This window comes from Crotalus tigris, unplaced genomic scaffold (assembly GCF_016545835.1).
Source record: "Crotalus tigris isolate CLP2741 ecotype Arizona unplaced genomic scaffold, ASM1654583v1 scf7180000018790.500841, whole genome shotgun sequence".
NCBI classification, from domain to species: domain Eukaryota; kingdom Metazoa; phylum Chordata; class Lepidosauria; order Squamata; family Viperidae; genus Crotalus; species Crotalus tigris.
This window is the reverse complement of record NW_024097202.1, coordinates 175,572-196,398: the sequence shown is the minus strand read 5'-3', so window position 1 is coordinate 196,398 and position 20,827 is coordinate 175,572. Positions and strand designations below refer to the sequence as shown.

Below are 20,827 nucleotides of genomic sequence, written 5' to 3'. Positions count from 1 at the left end.
GAGTCCGTCTTTCATCCCACACCATCACAAGTTCATTTATATTTCATGGGGTTTGGGGGGACCTCTTTGCCCTGTCAGCCACGTCTGAATGGAAAACCACGCAATCACACACTAAATACGAAAGCGAGGGAGGGAGCTTCCTGCCACCACCACCACCACCACCACTACTCAGCCACCCAGAGCAAATGTCTGTGTTGATTCTCAGCAAGATCTGGAACCAGCCCAGACCATTTTTTCTGCAGGGGTAGAATCCTTTCCCACTCTGAGGGTCTGCTGAGTTGCTTTCGGTAGAATCATGCAAACTTGAAAGGGAATAAGGATGCAGCAAAAGAATCTGTTTACTTTAACGTCTTTTCCAAATTTCCTCATATGTCAAATGAAGACAAATATTTGTATGTGTGTGGCTTAACTTGAAATAAACGGAGCAAAGAAGCTTTCAGCACCACTTTGAAGGGTGCAGCTGTTTGTCTCAGTAGTAAGCCTTACCAATATATATATATATATATATATATATATATATATATATATATATATATATATATATATATATATATATATATATATCTTTTTTTGCTTTTCCCTGGATCTCTCATGCATCATCTTGTGAATGGAGTGAACTGCTCAGCGCAGTTCATGGGACGGGCAGAATTACTTGGTTGGGAACGATCCATACCTTTTCACAAGTCATTTCTCTAAACACATCTGCAGCTAATAATAAACACATAATAAGTTGGGTAATTTACAATATACTCTTAAACATTCTTAAAGAGCCTTTCCCAGCCTGATGTCCCTCCAGCTCCATTGGATTACAATTTCCATCCTTCACAAAATAAATTTTAGCTCTCCTGTCTAAAGTCAAACATGTACATGACAGGAACAGGGAAAGTTTGGCCAATAACAGTACTTTTTTTCAGATAAAAAAAGTATTCTATCTTAATTTGTTTAAAAAAATGGGTGCACTTTGGCTACAAAAGCTTAAATTCATTGGAGGTGGGCAGGGGGGGAGGGGAGCGTACCTTCTCTATCATTTTACACTCTCCAGACACTTGTAAGCAATCTTTTTAGTCATCATTTAGCCTGTATCTGCCATCCCTTTAGTAATGTACCTCATCAATCCTCTGCGGCCCGTTAATAGCTTCTGCTGCTCTTCTCTAAACTCCTAATTCATCAACAACATTTCTAGGGAATGAGAGACATGCACAATTTAACACAGATACAAGAGACTAGTAGTCAAGAAGGGTTTTTAACCTCCTTCTCGGCTGTCCATTTGCTATAAATAATGTAGCCACTAATATTCCCCAGGATCGCTCAGAGGTTTTCTTCCTGACTTGCTCTTCAATTGGCCCCTAGCAACTCCCAAACTGGCCCCAGAGCTTTCTTTTTCTTTTTCTTTTCTTTTTCATCTAAATCAGTGGTTCTCAACCTTTCTAATGCCGCGACCCCATAATACAGTTCCCCATGTTGTGGTGACCCCCAACCACTTATACATCACCGGGTGCCAGGGGCATGGCCAAAGGGGGGAAAAATGGCAGACAGTCTTGTTTGGCGACCCCTGTGAAATGGTCGTTCAACCCCAAATGGGGTCCCGACCCACAGGTTGACAACCACTGATCTAAATCAAGATTTTCTACCCACTTTCCCCAGGAATTCCTGACTTTCAGTTCAGTGCTTCTTCTGTTCTCCTTCTTCAGCCATAAAAACAGGTTCCAAACAGCTTCTGAGCCCTTGCCTCTTCTCTTCGCATTCTTACCTTTGCTGCCTTCTTAGAGAAAGCATAAAAAATGTCCTTAATTCTCTCTAAGTTCCTTTTTCCTCCCCAACTAATTGTTTTGCTAAGGCTGTATTTTTTAGGAACACACACACACCTCTCTCTAACAACAATAAGTTCCAGAGCAGTTCAGAAAATGGCCTCAGCAAATATAGCACATGGGAACGTAGCCTGCCATTGGTTTGTCATATAACCAATGCAAATTTTTATTTATTTATTTAGCAAATGGATATAGTCTATCTTAATCAAATAATTCTGGGCAGCTAGCAAGGCATAAAAACAAATACATGTGTAAACAGTAAAAATAACAATGAAAGATGCAAGGGGCAACCAACACGCTGTCAAAGCCAATGTATGACTGATAAATATTTATGTTGTTTGCTTGGTTGTTGTTGTTGTTGTTGTTTGAATGAAGGATATTTTATAAATGAGCTGTGCCTGGCAAAAAGATTCTGTTTTATGAGCATTTATTATGAATAGAAAAGGAGCCAGCTGTTATTACTTCAAACTATTGGATTTGGGGGGGGGGAACAATTGACTACTGGCCATTCAGTTTTTCCTGGCAATCAGATATAGAAACATAATAAAATCAAATCCTACCCCCTTCACTCAATTGGTAACAAACCAATTGACTTTTTTTTTCATGAATTTGATGTGCAATTACCCTGCCTAAAGTCCACATGACTTCAAAACCATTGTTTAGGAACAACGCATATCAGATCAAGGTGAGTTTTGTTAAGCTGATGTAAAACGCATTGTCAAAATAAAATGTGAAAATGGATCTTGCCCATTTTCTCTCACAAAACCAGTCAGGTCCAGCAAATGCCTACTTTTTAAAAGCCATGCTTCAAATCAGATGTCATAGGATTTATTATAAGATATCAGCTGGGGTGCAAGAGTAGCATCACACTCCTTTCTTCCTTATTTCATAAGAAGTTAAACTTTCCAGTTACTGAAATCTGACCAACTATAACAATAAATTATCTTTAACTTTGCAACTGAAGCCATTTTTTTCAAAGGAGTTTCCAACCTGGAAGGAGCGTTGGCTTACCTGAACGCCTGTTCTCAGCATGATGATGAAGAATCCACCAACAAGTTATTTCAGTCCTCCTGCCCAATCAGATCAAGTTGTCAAGTTGTCACGCCTCCTCATTATCTGGGACTTCCCAGTTTTCATCGACGGCGTAGCCAATGACAACAGTTGGACGTGATGACTCTCAAGCAGGTATTAAGAAAAAAACCTACAATAACAAGTGCCCAACCCGGACCTGACTGACTTCTAAAAGGGAGGGCGTGGATTCTTCATCATCATGCTGAGAACAGGCGTTCAGGTAAGCCAACGCTCCTTCTCCAGCATGATGACTGAAGAAGCCACCAATGGGACATACCAAAGCTTCCAGAGTCCCTAAGGGTGGGAGTCAGTTGGGGCCGGACCCCCAGATGGTGTGACTACTTGTTGTAAAATACGCCTACCAAAAGCAGCCTCAGCCGACGCAAATTTGTCTAAATGGCAATGTCTAAAGAAAGGTGATGGCGAAGACCATGTCGCCACCCTGCAAATGTCCTCAATGGATGCCTGGGTTGCCCACGCCGCAGTTGTGGCAGCACTGCGGGTGGAGTGAGCCGTAACATGAGGAGGAACAGGCAAAGCAAGAGAAACGTAGGCGCTTGCGATACAGGCCCTGATCCACCTACCTATGGTGGAAGCTGACACCTTTTGACCCATCGAAGAAAGCTGAAAGGACACAAACAGGGCTTCAGATTTATGGAAAGGCGCCGTGCGCTTGATATAACGTCGTAAGACTCTCCTTACATCAAGGGTGTGCCATTGCCATTCCAATTCATGTGACGGATGAGGACAGAAATCTGGAAGAATGACCTCTTGTGCTCTATGGAATACTGTATTTATTTTTGGAATAAAGGAGGGGTCTCACCGGAGAACCACCCTGTCTTCATGAAACGTGCACAGGTCCTTCCTGACCAACAAGGCAGCCAATTCCGAAATGCGCCTAGCCGAAGTAATTGCAATCAGGAAGGAGACTTTGAGTGAAAGTATCGTAAGGAACACGATTTAAGTGGTTCAAAGGGAGGTGAGGTTAGTGCCTGAAGAACCCGAGGTAAGTTCCAAGAAGGATATCTATGAACCATGGGAGGTCTACTATTAGTGACTCCCTTGAGGAAGGACCGTACGGTCGGGTGCCTTGATAAGGACTCAGAGGAGTCCCACGAGAACACAGAGGAAAGTGCTGCTAACTGTCTGCGGATAGTATTGGGCGCTAACCCCTTTTTGACGCCCTCCATCAAATATTCTAGTACCCTAGGAATGGTTACCTGTGACAGACTCACGTGATTCCTGTCACACCAGCGACAGAAGTTCTTCCACATATGGTCGTAAATACGGTTAGTCTCCTGGCCGATCTCCTGGCCGCCTGGATCATATCGATCACCTCCGCCGATTATGAACCCCTGGTCAGGGTGCGACGTTCAAGTGCCAGGCAGTCAATTGAAGCCATTGGGAGTCTGGATGCTGAAAATCCCCCTGCGTCAAACGTACCCGGTTGTCTGGAATCCTCCAAGCTGAGAATGAGAGACTCACCAGATCTGCGAACCATGGTCTCCTGGGCCAGTGAGGAGCTATAAAGATCACTTTCACCTGTTCCTCCAGGATCTTCCTGATAACTGCTGGAAGTAGAGGCAATGGGGGAAAGGCGTACAACAGGCCTCGCGGCCACTGGCTGCGCAGGGCATCTACCCCCTCTGATCCCTGGGAGGGGAACTGAGAAAAGAACCTGGGCAGCTGGGTGTTCCTCGGTGAGGCGAACAGGTCCACTATCGGACGACCATATCTGTCTGAGATCTCCTCGAAGATATCTGGATGTAACATCCACTCTGAATGGTCCACTATTGACCTGCTGAGGAAGTCTACCTGTCGATTTGCCTCTCCCGAGATATGCTCAGCCCTGATAGAGAGCAGATGTTTCTCTGCCCAGGAGCTCAATGCTCAAGCCTCTGTCATGAGGGACATGAACCGGATGCCCCCTTGCCGATTTATGTGAGCTTTTGCAGCCACGTTGTCCATTAGGACCAGCACATGTTGCCCCCTGGCTACTGTGTGGAAGTGTTTGAGGGCTAGGTGGATCACTCTGAGTTCCAACCAATTTATGCTGTGCCTGAGGTCTGTCTGTGACCACTGACCTTGAGCCATCTGGGATTGGAGATGTGCACCCCAACCGAAGAGACTTGCATCTGTGGTCACCCTGACTCGATTGGGCTCTTTGAATAGATGTCCACCAGCCGAGAGAGTGATGCACCTGATGAGGAACGCGCACCAACTGGTTGGATGTACTGGTGTGCTGTCTCTGGTACGGGAGCAGGAACCACTGAAGGTCCCGTGCGTGTAACCGGGCCCACGGCACTATGGCTATACATGATATTAACTTCCCCAGGAGTTGAGAAAGTGTGGCCAATGATACAGTCCTGCTTCTGCGCACCCTGAGTGCCAGGTTTCTGATGCTCCTGTGCCACTCCTCTGATAGGTACACGTGACAAGCTTCCGTGTCTATCACTGCACCCAGATGTAACAGGCGGGCAGAGGGAGTCAGTTGGCTCTTTTTGAAATTTATCAAGAACCCGTGATTCTGTAGAGTTCTTATTGTGAGGGCCAAATCCGACTGGGCGGTTGAAATTGACAGGGACTGGATCAGGATGTCGTCCAGATAGCACTGGACCCAAACAGGCACTAACCTTAAATGAACTGCCAACACTACCAGGATCTTGGTAAAGACTCTGGGTGCTGAGGATAGGCCGAATGGTAGAGCCCTGTATTGAAAGTGGAGGTTGAGGTAGCAGAATCGCAGATACCTGCGATGGTCCGGGAGGATGGAGATGTGCAGGTAAGCCTCCTTTAGATCTATTGAAGTCAATAGATCCCCCCGTCTTATGCTGGATAAGATGGAGTGTAACATCTGCATTTTGAACCTCCGGTATTGCAGGTGGAGGTTCAGTCCCTTGAGATCAAGGATTGCCCTCCATCCCCCTGAAGATTTTGGGACCACAAATAGAATGGAGTAATACCCCCGTCCGGCCTGATTCAGCCTTGATGGTGAGTAAGTGTTGGATGGTATCTTCCATGAGCCCTCTTTTTACAGAGTTTCTCATGGTTGGGCAAGACATGAAATGATCTACTGGCCTGGATTTGAACTCCAGGGACAGGCTCTCTCTTATGGTGCGCAGAACCCAGGAGTCTGTGGTCGTGTTTTCCCATTGGCGGATAAAGAGAGTAAGTCTGCCACCAATGGGGGGAGTCCACTCTGAGTCACTTGGAGCAACAGGAGGGGCGACCCCTCTGCTACAAAAGGACTGTTTGTTTTGGGGTTGGTATCGGGTTCTGTCCCTATAGTTTGTCCTGTCAAAGGAGCGCTCAATCTTAGGGGCTGGGGGTTGGTATGGTTGTGCAGACTCTGTCACGGTCCCAGTCCGAAAGGACTGCCAGCGACTGTAAGGGAGGAAGTGTCCGTTAGTTCTTCTTGCCAAATGAGAGATAACCTTTTGTTTTTGTTTATTTTCTATGAGATATGGCATTAGGACCTCCCCAATTAGTCTGCCACCCATGAAGGCGGCAGTGGCTGCACGCCACTTATGTTTGCTCTCAGCCCTCCAGTTTTTGAGCCATAGAAGCCTCCTAGCGACTACGCCGGAAGCCATTGCTCGGGCTGAGTGCTTGGCCGAATACAGGGAGACATCCGCCATATACTCAGATGTGGCTATTAACTTAGTTAAATCCTGATGGATTCTGACCTCTTCACCCTGCAACTGGTGAAGCCAGGTAATTGAAATCCTGGCAAAGAAAGAAGTGGCCATTGCCGCCTTTGCAGCCCATGCAGATGCCAAATGGACCTTACGTAAGGCCATCTCAGATTTTTTATCTTCCACCTTACGGGCATCCGAGACATCTGCCGGGAGACTGGTAGTCAAAAAAAGTGGAGCTAATGACTCATCTACTTTTGGTACCTCCAATAAATCTGCCAAATTCTTAGCCACATCCACTATCTTGCGCTCAGCCATTCCCTGGGTCGGTTGAGCAGCCGGTGATTCCCACTGCCCCTGAATATTTTTGAGGAATAATAGGGGACAGGGAATTTGTAGGTGTTCGTCTACAGGCACGGCAAACAGGAGATTAGCATCCTGATCAGAAGAAGGCTGAGGGGTTGGGACCGGATTGGAGGAAAGCTTGCCCGCTGTACAGGCTCTGCGCAGCAAAGAAGGAAACAGCGAAGCATTGAAGAGCTCCGCATGGGCTGAGATTCATGGGTAGGTTCCTCACAATCCGACCAACCGTCCCTACCTCCCCCATAATCCGAAGCATTTGAAGAGTTGGATTCAGGGGAATGGGATGGGGAGACCATACCTGACCGATCCAGTGGAGGTCATACAGAGGTGCTCGGTTCAGAAGAAGACCCCGGAATGGGAGAAGCCTGCTGTTGCCCTGCAGACACCATGGCTTGGAACACAGCCTGCGATATCCACACTTGGCGCTGGTCAGAGAAGGACTGCTCTAGCGGAGGCCATAACCCCGCAGCAGATGGTGTGATGGCAGCGATGGTGCAGATGACAGGCTGGGCAAATCAAGGTCCTCCCCAAACAGAGGTGGTCCTCCCTGACCAAAGGTCTGAGTTGAGACCTGCTGAAGCATATTCTCAGGTGACCAAGCTCTCGATGTGGATGGTAGGGGCGCTCCCATGTCAGGTGGTGTAGAGGTTGACAGTGTATGACCTTGTTCAGCAGACAAGCGTTGGGCCCAGGAGAATTGCTTCTTCAGGCCTCTGTGTGTACGGTCGGCCTGCTTATCGCTTGCCTTGCCAGCCTTCCTGCTGTACTTCGGTTTGGCTTTGGCCTTACCTCCAGGCGCCTCGGGTGCCGGCTCAACTTGGACGGGGTTGTTGTCAGTGTACGAAGGTTGTGACTCAGTGGTTTCTGCCATATCAGTCGAGATGCAACCCAGAGGTAACTCTGGGACTGACTCGTTCTGCAAGGGATGTCAGGAACCCCCCTGAAGAGGGACTGACTTCACGTGGATTAGCGTGAGTCGGCCCACTGGCTAACCAGGACTCACGCTTGGTGCAGCAATGCTCGTCACCTGGCAATGGACCTGAGATCAAGTTGGTGACAAAATCACACGTGTCCCACAATAGTGGCGATGGTCAGGATCTTGAAGCAACCACTAGATGCAAAGGGGCAGATATAGGCAATATGGCAAGCAGAGCCTGAAGGACCGTTGCTTCTGATGATTCCACACTCTTGTTGATAATAGATTTCCTCAATTCTGAAACACTTAAGCTCAAAGGCACGGTTAATAAAAATGATGCAAAGGCCTATGCAAAATCTATGCAATTATACCAGTGAAACTATGTAGAACAATATATATAGCTGAAGCAAGTTGTTGAACAATCACAAAATGGCGTCCTGGCCAGGGTGTGAATGGGTGTTTCCCTATGGGAATATGCCTTAAAATGGCGGACGCCTAGAGCTCCGTGAGAAAGGAAGGGGGGAGGAGGAGGAGGAGGAGGAGGAGGAGGAGGAGGAGGAGGAGGAGGAGGAGGAGGAGGAGAATTTAGGCTTCTAAGATAATCAACACGTACTCAAAAGTTAAAGAATCAAGTTTTAGACTCTTCTGTAATGAAGAGATCGGTTTGGGAAATCGTGCCTAACAGCTGTTAGGCGCGAAAATAGATTGCTGCTGTAAGCGAGGCTTCCTCCTCTTCAGTTTCAGCCAGAAAGCAAAGCAAACAAAAGCCAGACAAATTCCCCCTGTCGCTTGCTCCAAATGACCAAACAGCTGTGCTTCAGCCAAAATAATTTCGGCAAAGGTGTGCTACATGAATTCAAAATGGCGGCCGCTATAGAAATCCCTGACTGAGCCAGGTCAGAGAAGAAGCCACGAGGCTTTAAAATGGCAGCCACCAGCCAGAAACATGCGCACTTGTCAGGGGAGTGTGAATATTCAAGCCCCCCTACACCACAACGAAGGAAAAACTCCCCCCGCTTCTCTCAGAAAAGTTTTTGAAAGTTCAGCAAAGGTTGAACTCAGGGAAGGGAAACCACCACCACCACCCAGTCCTGCAGAGGAGTGCTACTCTAGCCCTGCAGGGAAAGGGAAGGGATTTAGATTTTCAAGAGAGGTAATAATCTCCACTAAATTTTCCCAATCTCAAAAAAAAAAAAAAAGAATCCACCAATGGATTAATAAAATCTAGTCTGACCTGCTCCAAACGACTGAGAGTCAAGAAATCACATCCTCATGGGCGAAAGACCAAGATAAAAACTGGGAAGTCCCAGATAATGAGGAGGCATGACAACTTGACAACTTGGTCTGATTTGGCAGGAGGAATGAAATAACCCGTTGGTGGATTCTTCAGTCACCATGCTGGAGAACTGGAGCAAATTATGGTTCAGCAGTAACAACATCATGGCTTAGCAGATGCAACAAGAGAATGAATAAAACTGGCAGAAAATGACCTCCAAGGTCCCTTCCAACTTGATGATGATGATGATGATGACAGTTAGAACAAGGACAGAACTGTATGTCCAGTATACTTTCTCAGCCTGATTCATAAAATTTGTGGGAAAATCATCAGTTGGATCATGAATCTTATTATCCCCAGGCTGTATCACTAGCACGTTTATGGTTATCTAACATATCTGGGTCACTGAAAACAAATTAAGGAATAACAAAGGAGTAAAAAGTTGAAGGGGAGAATCTAACATTGACTGGACTACCTTCACTGTTTGACTGTTCCATTTCTAATATCCTTCTTTTATCTCCCTAAAAGAATATAGCTTTTCTGTCAGCATAGTTCAGAGTAAAACACACAAGGCACAGATGGAGCCAAATTGACAAAAGAGGTAGGAAAAAAAGTCCTCTATAGCAACCTCACCCTGTTCTGCTAATTTTTTTTTTCATGAAGAGACAGATTCTGAAAACACCAACAGGCATCCAATAGCCATTTCCTAAATGTACCCAACGTTTTCCCATTACCGGCAAACTGCAAGAGATTCTCAACAGCTTTTTAAACATGCTGCCGTTGTAAAATATGGATTAGTAGTGTGTTCAGGTGTTGATGAGCAAGCCCATTACCATTGATTTTTCTGCCTTGTCATGAGCATCTACCTAACAACATATTGAGTATCTGAATCAGTCAGCCTCCTGAGCACAGATCATTCACGCAGGTCCTTCCCACCTGTCAGGAAGAGCAGCAAAGAGATTGTTAAGCACTTTGTTTAATAAATTGCTGGTGTTTCCTAACAAAAGCTAAGAAAATTTCCTTATTTTACTTAATACTTTAGTATTATCCTTCAGTAGGATAAAATGAAAAAGCACAAACAAACTTGCATACTCCTGAATCCACTAGAGTTCTTCACTGGGAAAATCCCCCAGATTAGTTTTCTAAGCCATGAGGTCCACATTTTTAAGAGTCCCAACACAGAGAAGGTAAACCAAATACAAACTCCATATTGGGTGTTTGCCATAGCAGACTACAACCACAAAATGGATTTTCATTTCTTCTCAGTTTTAACTTATTTCTCAAAGCAACTCAGCTACAATTATATTTGTGTGCAGAAGTCAAGTTTTGAGCCAAGTGAAACAACTGAGCATAAGGTAGCATATTTAGCTACAAGGGAAGAAACTGGAAATAAGCATTTAAGGGGGCACCATTTTTAGAGATCTACTGCAAACTTGCATATGTTCTCCCCTGTAAGCATACATGATCCAATTACAAGCTCAAAAGATATGAAAATCCAAATAAATAAACATTTCAGTTTTTATAACAAGACTATATAAAATACTGGATTTTCTACCAGAGTCTGACCCTTTCCCTTTTAATGTAAGCCTCATTTTAGAGCTGCTCCAGCAATTTGTGGTCTTGAATGTTGTTTGTCCTTCCATTTTTTTAATCCATTCATAATATTTCAGAATCTCACGTGATCTAGAAATATAGATAAGCACAATTAAGTGCAATTTAATGTTAATTTTTCTCTCATATAGGGGTGTCTTCAGAGAAAGGATCAAAAATTGATTGGGCTTTGATCACGTAGTTGTAGTTGTAGTATCTTAAAATCTCCCTGCAGGAACTCCACCCTTGTATTAATGGCATAACAGTTGGTGACTGTTCTTGGCAATTCTCCAATGGTCAACATTAAGATGTCCATATTGTTCCACATGGTTTCTACACCTGTTACAGGAGTCTATTTGCTTTTAGTTCCTTTTTTTCCTGGCATATTTATAATTTAAAAAGCATTTCATAAAGCAAAAAAAGTCATTTCATCCCACCTATAACCAGAAACCTCTTACATGGACACTGAATTAAGGACAAATTAGAGCTCCTTTGAAATTAAACTTAGCTATCACGGAGTAGAAGGAAAGAGCACTGAAGGAGATGTGAGATAATTTAGTTGTTATATTTTAACAGCCACGGGATCCCAAATAAAACAAAAGTGCTCTTAATTGTCTGATAAACTGATGAAAATTTCTCCCCAACAATCAATCAAGGAAAGATGTAGCTGGTCAAACCTACCTAGTCAAGCTCACAGAGATATAAGGGTAGATAAAAATGACCCACATATTTAGATACTGATTACTTTACAGTGACACAGCCTTGAGGTCTCAGGGTTAACTAGGAAGCCAGAACTGTGCATTAATAATTGCCACAGGATGGATTTCCGCTGGAAGACTCAGGGAAGAGGTAAAGACGAGTGCACAAATGGCAGTGCCTGTTCAGAATGACTGAGGCTCAGAAGGGAGAGCAAGAAGGATGGCAGGGAAGGTGTAATGAGCAGGTGCTGTTTAAAAAAACGTGTTGGAGCAATCTTGCCCTGCATCATTTCTGTGTGACCTTCCCAGATGGGGAACACACAGAGAAGGAGGGAAGAAGGGAGAGGATGTGAAAAGCCAGAGGAGGTTAACAAGCTACAGGCAGCCGAGTTTCTCAGACAAAGAGGTGATGGAAAGGGAACAGTACAGAGCAGCATTTTGTGTACAGGAGGGGGGGGAGAAATCTTTGCAGGGACACGTATAAACGGATAAGCAGGTGTCCCTTTGGAATCACAAGCAGCTCTCTGACAAAGCCATTTACACCTCATCAATTAGCAAGACCCCCTTCAAGGCTTAATACAAGAGAAGAGCCCGCCTGTGGAAGGGCCACTTTATACAATCAGATGAATCAACTGGTAAAGCTTCTGCTAGGCTGCGCTCCTTTTCAACCTGCAGGCAAGAAAAGTGTCTCTGCAACCCTGTACAATTCTCTCCCAGTGCAGGGAATTTATCCCAGCACAACAGCCAGGAACTGTGAGACACACGGTGATCTGTGACAGCATTTTTAAAAAGGTCATCTGCAATTTAAGGGTTCATTTGCAAAAGATTGATATTCCAAAAATACTGCAGTGTTTTTTTTTAAAAAAATAATAGTTGCTGGGCTTTTTTTTTCCAAAATGAAAAAAATCCGATCACTTTTTGTTGTTGTTGTTGTTTGGGGGGGAACAGAATCTCAGGGCTGCCTGGTGAATACAAACTGAGAAATCTCATTTTGAAACTCTAACATGGCTAGGGATGCAATGGATCTGTATTGTTTTTGTTTGCTGGATTGAAAATGGCAAATCTGTAGAGGTTTCTCAAGTACATCTAACAACAAATTTTGGGATGGTTATTGCAAGGTTCTTCTCAATTCTATCTCTTTGGCAGGCAAAAAAACACCCACAGGCAAGCTCACTTTTTGTCAAAAGGACTCCTTCTTGATTAGAGAGAACAACTGTTTTTTGATCCAATAGCTATATTCTAGTCTTGTGCAGAGCGCAAACAAGGGCAGTAAGAATAATTCAGTGAAGCGAAGATGAAAGTAAGCAGAGCCAGATTTAAAAAAAAAAAAAATCCAAAGCTGTAGTTAATCAAACAAATGAATGAAATCGTAAAATAAATATTTTGCTTCCAGAAGTGCCAGCCAGATGCTCCCACCACGTGCAGAAAGAACGTGTATAAGCTTTAGCAGACAGTACAACACAGATGCGTAACTAACTATTTTTTGCCATATTTTTTCTTAAACTGATTCTACAAGAACTGCATATATTTAAACATCATCATCATCATCTTTGCTTTGGTCTTTGACCGGCTTATATTTTAATAATAACAAAAGCCCACATTTAGCGTTTTTTGTCATTTAGAGGCTTTTGAAAAGATAAAAATAGTTTTAAAAGTAAACCGTTCAATTCCAAAATTCTTCTGAGTTTTAAATATAATCATATCATTCTGGATAATTTCAGAGATTATTAGACTGTGACACAATTGTTAAGTAACTACACTGGTACTGGAGACACCCAAGTTCAAATTCGCCCTCAGATGCTCCCTGGGGGATTTGGGACCAATCACTCAGTCTTAGACCAGCCTACCTCACTTTTTTGTGTATTGTGTCGTTGAGTCAGTTTTTTATTCCTGGCAACTGCCTAGACAAAAGTACTTGCAGTTTTCTCAGAAGTCATTTGCCATTGCCTTCTTACTAGGGGTAAGAAAGAGTGACTGGCCCAAGGTCACCTAGTTGGCTTTCCATCCATGGTTGGACTAGAACTCACAGTCTCCTGGTTTCTAGGCCAGCACCTTAATCTCTACACCAAACTGGATCCCCACATCAACTTACCTCATAGGATGGTTGCTGTGAGGGAAAATGGCAGAAGGGATTACTATATTCTACCTTGACCTCCTAAAAGGAAAGCAACATATACATCAAACACATTATTGCTATTTCCTTTTGCCTTTGGAAATTCAGTAGTGTAGTTTGCTGTCAAACTTCAGCAATAAATGACGAGTAGCTCCAGGAGCTACATCAATCCATCTCTCTTCTAATCCATGAATTTCCCTCCTTTTGCCACCTTATTGTAGAAGTTGTCAATGACTAGTTGTGCCCACATACCACTTTTTTACTTGGGTCTTGATAATGAATTGTTTGGATTCAGCATGAAAGTATCTAAATTGCATTTGTTTAGAAACAGTGCCATGGTCTGGGTCAACCAATCATCCAAACCAAGGAAGATTACAAGCAAGCCTTCCTATATTTCGGGTTCACCTTATGGAATAGAGAGTAAGGCTTTTGTCTCTTCCCCATCCCTTATACAGTATACTAGGCAGCATGTACATCTGAGAGGGGTTTACACAGATATCTAGAGGAACAGGATGCCCATAGAAAAGGGGTGCCAAACTCAACGTCATTGAGGGCCGCATCAGCATTGTGGTTATCCTGGGCAGGCTTCGGGGGCGTGGATGGGTAGGTGCGGCCGACTGAGTAGGTGCAGTCAGATGGGCATGACCAGCGGACGTGCAGGAGGTGATGAACCACAGGGCCTGGTGTCCTGGGTGAAAGGGAAGCGCTTGAGGGCTGCAAGGCTGGGCAGGCCATGGAGGTGCTGGTGGCAGGTGCGGCACAGATCTATAACTTTGGAGATGCGTTCTGAGCACTTCCCTTTCACCCGGGATGCCAGGTCCCACTACTCACCGCCTCCTGTGTGTGCACTCAGGAGGTGGGGCCAAGACAGCAGGGGCGGCCTTCGCTGTCTCCAGGGCAGGTCGCGGGCCACAACTAACCACATGGCTGGTTGATGTGGCCCACGGGCCTTTTGTTTGACGTGTTTGCCACAGAAGCTCAAGCAGATGAGTTTTCCTTTCCTGAACATGCATATACAACCATGTAGGCACTAAAAGGCAGTGCTGGGGAGATGTACAAACTTACCAGTGGAACTCAAAGCCCAATCCTGCTTTCCCATTCATAAAGCACATGAGTCTAGTAAAGGAAGATGTGCTGATTTGGATCGATCTGTAATATTGCATATCGATCTCTATTGTGCAACAGACCGCTATTGAACACATGTTGAAAATTGCAATATGCAAGGAATTCACGTATGTGCCTGAAACAACTCTTAAAACACATCTGTTCAAAGGAATTAAAAAATATAAAAATTTGGCTTAGTTTTTCACAAAAGAAAGAGTGATCATAGTATTCCAAATTTATAAATTTTAATCTGCTGTCTTTCCTGTGATAGACAGATATCCCCTCCAGGAAACAAGATACAGAAATTTTTCTTTGCTTCCTCTGCCTTGCATCTGTTATAAGTATGTGCAGATGGAAACAAAGCAAAATTGTTGATTTATAAATGACAGGTACTTATATGCAAGCCTGCCTCCCAAGGGAATAAAATCCATTATTATTAAGTGTTTACAGATTACCCTCTTAGAGAATGTTTTCATGGCAGCTTCCAACAAAGTATAAATTCAAAAAAGTAACATGGTAATATATAAGGCATTAAAAACTGATTTTATATATATGTATATGTGGGGGAAAAGAAATTCTACAAGTCCCACAGCTCCAAACTGTGAAGGTCACAACCAGGTTTGCTTCTTTATTTTTTTTAATTGGGCCTGGCAATATACTAGAAGTTACCAAGGAATAACTAAATTAAACAGATTTGGTAGCTTAACTAGTGGCAAAACTAGTTTAAATAATCCTACATAATCATTACTAATGGGCAACATAGTTTGTATGACAGATATCTCAGATTAGAACCATGTAATTTCCCCCTTTGATAATTTATTAGAAAATAGTACCCAGAAATCAATATATAATCAAATATTATAAATCCTTGCTGAATCAAATAGTGTGTGTGTGTGTGTGTCTAGTAAAATTAGCATTATGGATTATGGAACAGGTAAACAATGTGAGTTTGCATAATTTATAAAGCTTCAAAATTCAGCATTCTTGGCAGAATTGGGATTCCAGCCCCTCACAATTTCATTTATAGCCCAGACTACATAGAATATGGCACCCAGTTTAGTAGTTGGAGATGACATTAGAGGCTTCAATTATGCAAGACAAAGTGGTGGGGTCTCATCATGCACATCTATGGTTCTGACTTTGCTTTATTGTAAACTATATGAAGCCTATTTTAGCCTTCTACTACTATAGCAACCATGTGTTCTGTAGGATACCATGTTGGCAATGAAGTCAAAGAGGATCCAGGTGATACAAGAAAAAAATGGGGGTAGCAGATTGCCTACACTGGCATGTATCCTTGGCCATCATCAACCAGAGCAATCCCTATCAAATACACTTTGTGTCAGTGTTATGCCCTTCTGTAGATAGCTGTTCATGATAGAATGTGTCCAAGAAACCTAGGTTAGGAGCAGCTCTGGCACATTAAGGCCATCATAGTGTTGACATACATAGAAGCATTTGTGGTGAGACCATAACATGAAAATCAAGTTGCCTACCAAACATCACTGAAAAATTTGAATTCAATGTTGGTTCAATAATTCTGATACTGAATCTGGAATGTGCTTTGTTTCTAGAAGGTTCTATAAAAATACTGGAGAGAAAAACTGGAGGCAGGTTTGAAATGACAAGCAACCTCTAAATTTGGAGCATTTTTGTGCTATTAATAGTAATTGGGGATGTCCAATAACAGTCAGTAGACCAGCTGCGTTTCACAGGACAGTTTTATTTAATATGATTCCATTCTTCAGAGGGTTAGCATTTCAATACTGATAGAGAATCTACAGTTCGATTAATTTTTAAAAACCTGATTTTTTAAAAATCAAGATTACTTGCATTGGGACTTCAGTCTACAATAAAGCACCCTGGCCAAAAGCTATGCAAATCAGAGGAAACAGGATAAGTTGTGTTATAAAACATATTTCTGGTGTACAGAAAATAAATACCAATACACACAAAATGCAAAACTTTTTGAGCTTCTCTGAAGCATCAGACTACCATTTTGGAAAACAATGATGAAAGCAGACAAAATAAGAAGTTTTTTTCTGATCCAGCAAGATTCCTGTTTTAGTCTGGCAATATCTCTATTACAGTCACAAGATATACTATTTAAGCAACTTAGTATTTGAATGGGAAATCCTTTAAGAAGTCCAAGTAGGCTAGCCTAGGGTTTCTCAACCTCAACAATCTCAAGATATGTGGATTTTAACTCCCAGAATTCCCTAGCATGCTGGGAGTTGGAAGTCCATACATTTTAAGATGGAGAAATACTTGGCTAAATCCATATCATGACAAGAACATAAGTGATCAAGAATCAAGCTCAACTCAGAGAAGACTAATTTATCTCTTTAGGGAAAACAGTGCAAGAATAAATTCATAGGGGCAAGACAAAGGGAACAGCAATCTCATTACAGCTTGGCAGAAAAAGTAGCCTCTGTTGGAGATCTGGGGCCAACTGAGGAAGCTTTACCAGCCAATGTAGGGAGCAAACTTTGCTGTCAGAGATCATCTAACAGGAAAATCCATTTGCACGAGCACCATTAGGAAGAACAGGATGTTAAATGTGCCTAGCAAAAGTGAGATCATCCAATCTAAGATCAGAAGGTAAGGAAAAAGGTTATGATCACACCAATACTTTGGCAAAAAAATTGGAAAAGAGATTAAGAAAGCCTATATCCCAAAGGTGTTTTCTCATAAAACAGCTGGACTTTGTTTTTCCTTGAAAACATTTCGCTTCTCATTCAGAATAAGTTCAGTTCTCAAAACTGAAAGAAGCTTCTTGGAGGAGAACTGAAGAGGCTTCTTGGATGAGAAGCAAAACATCTTCAAGGAAAACCAAAGTCCAGTTGCCTTTTGAAAAAGCACCTTTGGAACAACCATGGCCTGGATGACTGAGAATCTCCATAGGCAAAGAAAGCCTATACTAACACTTGTTTCAACCTCTAAAATATTTCTGAAAGGAGAAATATATTCTCAATGGCCCATCAAGAGAAGAATGCAAGCAACTTGCTCAGGTAAACACCAAACTGATTGGAGCCAGGCAATGAAATGTGTCTAAGTATAACTGGACAGCTGGGTTGACCAATACAAGTTGTCAGTTGTGTGTGATTTGGTAGAGGAACTTCATAAGAGGCAGAAAGAACGTCACCTCAAGGATGGTTTTAAGTTAGCAACTGTGGAAGAGCTCAGCTGGATTAATCTGCCTGCACACCCCAGTTCTGGAACATTTTACAATTCTATCCATTCATACCAAAATACAGGAGTGTCTTGAACATGGAACTGTACAGCAAAAAGTCCAAAAGCTGAATGGCAGGAAGAGGTGCTGAATGGAACCCAGCATGTCACTGTATGTTCTGCACTACCGCACATAAGGCTGCAATCTTATAAACAGATTCAGGGTTCAACTGTTCCCTGACTGTATAAATTATGTAAATTGAGAGTGCTGAAAGAGGTAGGTAGCCCTTTTCAAGCTACACAGAACATATATCTGTTCCACTATTACCTCTGGTTCAAACTGGTTTGGCAGATTTTTGAAAGTACAGAAATCTGCTTAACAGACTTGAAAGGGGGTTAATAGATACAAAACTACCAGTGGTTCCTCTTTCAAACCTCCTGCTAGTCATTCTCTGAAAAATATTCTCATTTGTTCCATAAATGTACACCCTAATCTTAGCTTACCACAGAATGTGGCTGTGAGGGCTGGATCCTGCAAGCTTCAGCATTTGCAGCTACAACATATTAAGCCTTGCTCCGTCAGAAACAATTCCTCCCTATCACAATGCATGGAAAACTGGACACCGAAACCAGAGGAAACACAGAAAAGCAGCTCACACAAACACCACTGGGTTGTATAAAAAGGCCAATAGCCACCACAGCACTATCTAGCAATCCAAACGCATGGTAGCAGATCATACTAGCTTTCCATTGGATTAACAAATCCATGTCTGTGTGGTTCCCACTGCCTTTGTAAATGCAATGCATAATCGGTGCAAAGACAGGAAAAATCATTCATTGTGTATCCCACATAATAGAGAGCAGGGGAGCCAGTCTGGACCAGCCTAGCAGGGGGAGCGGATTAGCTGTGATTGAAGAAAGCTTTTGACAAGTTTCATGTTTTGACTCGTGTTCCTAATAAGAAGGGGGTTCTCCCTCCCCCTCCCCTTCAGGCCAGGGCAAATGGAGAGGGGGAATTCCAGGTGATGTAAGTAATACTGTCTCTAATATCTGTCTGCTTTTTCTTTTCAGGCAGAGGGAGCTGCAAAGGAAATATTGCAATGGGCTTGAGAAGAATCAGAGCGAGAGATGCAAGCAAGCTGACCTACGCTGTGAAAAAGAGACCACAGATGTTTGCAAATCTCTCTTCTCTCTAGGAATTCAAAATATATCAGCAGGGCAATAAAGACACAAGGTGAGGCAGCCCATCAAAGGGCATTCCTCTGCTGTGCTCAGAGACCCTCAACCCCCACTGCACCCCCAATTTTCCCCAGGCTCTTTTTGCCCTGCACACAAAGGAATATGAATTTATCCAACAGGATGCAATTTTCCCCAACAGACACAGATCCCATCCTGGTGGCGGAGTGGGGGAAAACAAGTCAAGCACACAGCTCAACAGATGCTCTTCATAAACCCTCCAGAATTTTTGAGGGGTTGGGGGGGGTGAAAAGAGAGAGGGAGAAGATTACAGCTACAGAAGTGTATCCAACAACAATAAAACACAGCAAAAAAGGCTGCCTCTTTGCTGAACAGGGAACAGCCACGGGCCAGCTGTGCAGCAGTTTGAAATCATGACCTGATTTTTCAATTATGCCTCTTCTCCCCACTTCCCTCCCTCTTTAGCCAAGCCATCTGACACAAGAATGAAGCGCGATCTGTAAAAAGGAAAAGGGGGAAGGAGGGGGGAGAGAGAAGCAGAACGAGAGCCTCGATGGACTCAGCCTCCTGGGGCCACACTTCCAGGGTCTCCAATGGGCCCCAGGCCCCCTTTCCCCAAGCCGGAAGGCAGGCAGCGATATCGAGCAGTTTGCGGCTCAACTCTGTTCCAAAGTCCCTACCTGGCTGGCGCGGTCGGGATGCTCTATCCGAGTGGGAGGATCTCTCTGGGGAAAAGAGAAGCGCAGAAACGTCGCTCAAACCTGTGCTGGAGATGAGATCCTGGGAAAGTGCTCCTCCGATCGCTCTTTTCTTGCTGCTCCCCCCCTTTCTCTTTCTCGCTCAGACATATATATTGTTGTGGGATCCCTGAAAGGGATCCATGATCCACTCACTGGGATCTCGCTAGCAGCAACCTTTCCACAGCGCCTCCGCCAGACGGGAACCTGCCAGCCGGCCGCCCGGCCAGCCTGTTGTCTGGGCTCCTAAAGCAATCCTCGGAGAGAGTTCTCATATAGCCCAAACGCAGGGATTCCGGGTCCCCTTTTTCTGGCCCGGCTTTTCCCACTCACCAGTCGGGAGTCTCTCGGCCAGTCCAGATCTTCTGCTTGGAACGGGAGGTGTCTTGTGGCTACCAGCTTTTTTTTTTTTTCTGTCAAATTGCCTTTCTGCCAACCAGCTAGCCAGGTTTCTTTCCACAAACGCTCCTGCTTGGCGCTTCTTCTCGGGACTTCGCTCCCCTCGCAGACGACCCCTGTTCCGAGCGGATTGGGAGGATCCTGCGATTCGAAGCTGCGGAGGCTCTCGATCTGATCCTCTTGCAAGCAGACCCCGCGAGGGCAGCCGTGGTCTTTTCCCCCTCGCTTCGCACCGGCTTCGTCGGCCCCAAGCGGAGCAGCCCAGCGTCCTTGAAGGCGGAGCTCTAGGAGGAGGCCCTGCCCTGCCTTCCGCGCTTCCAACCAGCAGCAGCAATCTTGCGAGGAATCCGCAAAGTTGTTGCCGTGCTCCCTTCCCGGCTGCTGGCAAAAGGCTCCTTCAGCCGATTCCCCCCCCCCCCCCAAGGCTGGAGCTCTAAGCCAAAAGGTACCTGGACTCAGCCGGGCTCTTGCGCCGCCACCTGCGCTGCGCCATAACCTCGTCACGGATTTCCGTGTCGCCCCGCTTCAGGCTGCAGCAGGACCGGGGACCACGAAGGTTCTTGCTGCCCACAGGGCGTAAGAAACGGTGGGAATACCTCTGGAACCGCTGAGACGACTCCCAGCAAAAAGCCCTTCATAAATGCTCGGTGTGAAGATTTCTTTCTGGTAAAGTTAAGGCCGCCAGTTAATTAAGCAATTGTCTTCAACTTAAGTAATTTGGCCCCTGGCCAAGACGTTAGCGTAGATTC

The 20,827-nt window shown here is 44.3% G+C and overlaps 1 protein-coding gene across 3 annotated transcripts in view; it reads right to left on the bottom strand.

Annotated features, from left to right (window-relative positions):
• Nucleotides 1–20,619, bottom strand: part of LOC120313830 (ephrin type-B receptor 5) — a 190,606-nt gene extending 169,987 nt beyond the window's left edge. The window contains exon 1 of one of the 3 annotated variants that reach the window (XM_039356177.1): nt 20,528–20,619. The gene's annotated coding sequence lies outside the window, so the exon portion shown is untranslated. Of the gene's footprint in view, nt 1–19,622; nt 20,430–20,527 lie in introns of those variants that run through there. The other 2 variants (XM_039356174.1, XM_039356175.1) reach the window with 2 other exon arrangements.
• Between the last annotated feature and the right edge of the window lie 208 nt (nt 20,620–20,827).